Source organism: Carlito syrichta, unplaced genomic scaffold, assembly GCF_000164805.1.
Source record: "Carlito syrichta isolate Samal-C Ts95f unplaced genomic scaffold, Tarsius_syrichta-2.0.1 Scaffold312189, whole genome shotgun sequence".
Taxonomy (NCBI): domain Eukaryota; kingdom Metazoa; phylum Chordata; class Mammalia; order Primates; family Tarsiidae; genus Carlito; species Carlito syrichta.
Window position 1 is genome coordinate 387,122 of NW_007256285.1, and position 3,246 is coordinate 390,367.

The following is a 3,246-nucleotide window of genomic DNA, read 5'->3' on the forward strand; positions in this document are numbered from 1 at the left end:
GGAATCTCTGTCCTTTTTTATTTGTCTGTATGCCTGTTTTGTACCAATACTAGACTGTTTTGATTATTATAGCTTGTAGTAAAGTTTAAAGTCTGGAAGCGTGATAGTTCCCACTTTGATTCTTTTGCTGGGGATTGTTTTGGCTATTCATGGTCATTTATGTTCCCATATGAATTTCTGTATTGTCATTTCTAGGTCTGAGAAGAACGATGTTGGTAATTTAATGGGTATAGCATTAAATCTGTAGATTGCCTTGGATAAGATGTACATCTTAACAATTTGATTCTTCAAATCCATGAGCATAGAATATTTTTCCATTTGTTTGTGTCATCTTTGATTTCTTTGAGCAGTAGTTTTTCATTATAAAAATCTTTCACTTCTCTGGTTAGGATGCTGAGGTATTTCACTTTTTTGTTGCTATTGTGAGTGGGATTGTGCTTTTTATTTGGTTCTCTGCCTGTTTTCTATTGGTGTATAAGAATTCTTTCTTTCTTTCTTTCTTTCTTTCTTTCTTTCTTTCTTTCTTTCTTTCTTTCTTTCTTTCTTTCTTTCTTTTTTTGAGTTGGAGTCTCACTCTGTCACCCAGACTGGAGTGCAGTGGCCGCTCCCGGCCACCGCAGCCTCGACCTGCTGGGCTCCGGCAATCCTTCCACCTCAGCCTTCCAAGCAGCCGGAATTACAGGTATGCACTACCACGCCCAGCTAATTTTTTGATTTATTGTAGACATGAGGTCTCGCTGCCCAGGCGAGTCTCGAACCCGCGGGCTCAGGCAATCCACTCACCCAGCCTCCCAAAGGCACGGGATTACAGGCTGAGTCACCAAGCCTGGCTTAATTTTTTAATTTATTGTAGAGATGAGGTCACACCATGTTGCCCAGGCTGGTTTTGAACCTCTGGGCTCAGATAATCCTTTTGTCTCTACCTCCCAAAGTGCTGGGAGTATAGGCGTGAGCCACCATGCCCAGGTTTTTTTTTGTTTGTTTTTTTGTTTTTGAGTAGGAGTCTCATTCTGTTACAGGCTGAGCCACCAAGCCCGGCTGTACCCTACATCTTTAAAAAAAAAAAAAAAAAAAAAAAAAAGATTTGCTTGAAAAAGTAAATTTAAATAAAGAAAAAAAAAGGTAACTGTTCTCAAACCAGGTGGAATGGGGACCAAAAGTAAGGTCCAAACTTTACCTGTACAAGGTAAATTAATTGCCTTGAAGAAATGAATGACTACTTCAAGGATCAGGATTAAAGAATAGATCTGGCTGTGTGTGGTGGCTCAAGCCTGTAATCCCAGCATTTTGGGAGGCTGAGATGAGAGGATTGCCTGAGCACAGGGATTCAAGATCAGGCTGGGCAACTTGGCAAGACCTCATTTCTACAATAAAAATAAAAAAATAAGCTGGCTCGGTGGCTCAGCCTGTAATCCCGCACCTTTGGGAGGCTGAGGTGAGTGGATTGCCTGAGCCCACGGGTTTGAGACCCGCCTGGGCAGCGAGACCTCATCTCTACAGTAAATCAAAAAATCAGCCGGGCATGGTAGCGCATGCCTGTAATTCCGGCTACTCGGAAGGCTGAGGCGGAAGGATCGCCGGAGCCCAGCAGGTCGAGGCTGCGGTGCCTGGGAGCGGCCACTGCACTCCAGTCTGGGCAACCGAGTGAGACTCCAACTCAATAAAAAGAAAAAAAAAAAAAAAGATGTAGGGTACAATTCAGAATTAGGTATACAAGTGGTCATAGTACAGGTAAAGTTTAGTCTCCTTTTGGTCTCCACTTTGCCTGGTTTGAGATCAGGTACCCTTATTGATGTTGTGGCCCTCTACCCCCTGCAGTATCCTACTACTGCTAATCCTTTTCTTATAATATTATGATAATTAACATATATTTTTTTGTTTTACTTCTCTCTTACTAATAGAACTCTGATTTTGTCCAAAGGAGAAAAACATCCAACTTAAAAGAAATACAGCCGGGCAACTTGGCGAGGCCTCGTCTCTACAATAAATCAAAAATTAGCGGGCGTGGTAGCGCGCGCCTGTAGTTCCAGCAACTTGGAAGGCGGAGGCAGAAGGATCGCCGGAGCCCAGCAGGTCAAGGCTGCGGTGGCCGGGAGCGGCCACTGCACTCCAGTCTGGGCGACTGAGTGAGACTCCAACTCAAAAAAAAAAAAAGAAAAGAAATACAAAGACACACAAGAAAGCTGTATTTCTCTCCTGGGGCCATTTGGCAGAGTTGTGGCCAATGAGACAGAAGCAGATGATCAGACAGCTTCCAAGGAGGTTTTGCTTCCTGAGGGGTGCTGCCTCCCCTTCCTTCTTGCTTTCTCCCTCATTTTCTGTATGGAACGTGGGTGTGTCTCGAGATGAAGCTGTCATCTTGTGACCATGAAGTGACCATGAGGAGGCCAGGCCCAAACTTTCTCATAAAAAGATACACGAGGGAGCCTGGGAAGTTGGTGATATCACTGTGCCACTGTTCATTCCCTGAACTGTCTACTCCTGCATTTCTTGAGATGGTAAATATTAAGAAGAAGATCACACACACTACTCTATTATTTAGGTCTCTACTTTGTACACGTAGCTGGATATAATCTCTAATAGAGATATGCATCTGGCTCACGCATTGTGTGTGAAGATTAAGGCTGGCAAAGCAAGCACAACCAAGGTCAATGAAAGACCTTAACCTGTTATGGAGTTTATTTATTATTAGTAGTAGTAGTAGAGTATCACTCTGTCACCCAGACTTTAGTGCAGTGGCACAGTCATGGCTACTGCTGCCTCAATCTGCTGGACTCAGGGATCCTTCCTCCTCAGCCTTCCAAGTAGCTAAAACCACAGGCAAGTGCCACCATGCCTGGCTAATTTTTTGATTTATTGTAGAGACAAGGTTTTACCAGGTTGTCCAGGCTAATTTTGATCCCCTGGGCTCAGGCAATCCTCTAACCTCCACCTCCCAAATTGTTGGGATTACAGGTGTGAGCCACCATGCCTGGCTAGGAGTTTAGATTTTAAACTGGGGGCTTGTGGAGTACCAGCAAAAAGATTTTAGATAAAAAGATAGTAACCAAATTTGCCTAATAAGAAGTTCATCTCAGCTGCAGTGTAGAAAATACAGGAGTGTCAAGAATAGAGACAGAAAGCCCAAGGAAGCCAGACAGCTATCCAGAAGGGAGACAGGAGTGGCGGGGTCTAGAGCCGTCTCTTCAGGGATGGAGAACTTTGCAGATGGATATAAGGAATAAGAGAAACAGATGAGGGAAGGGT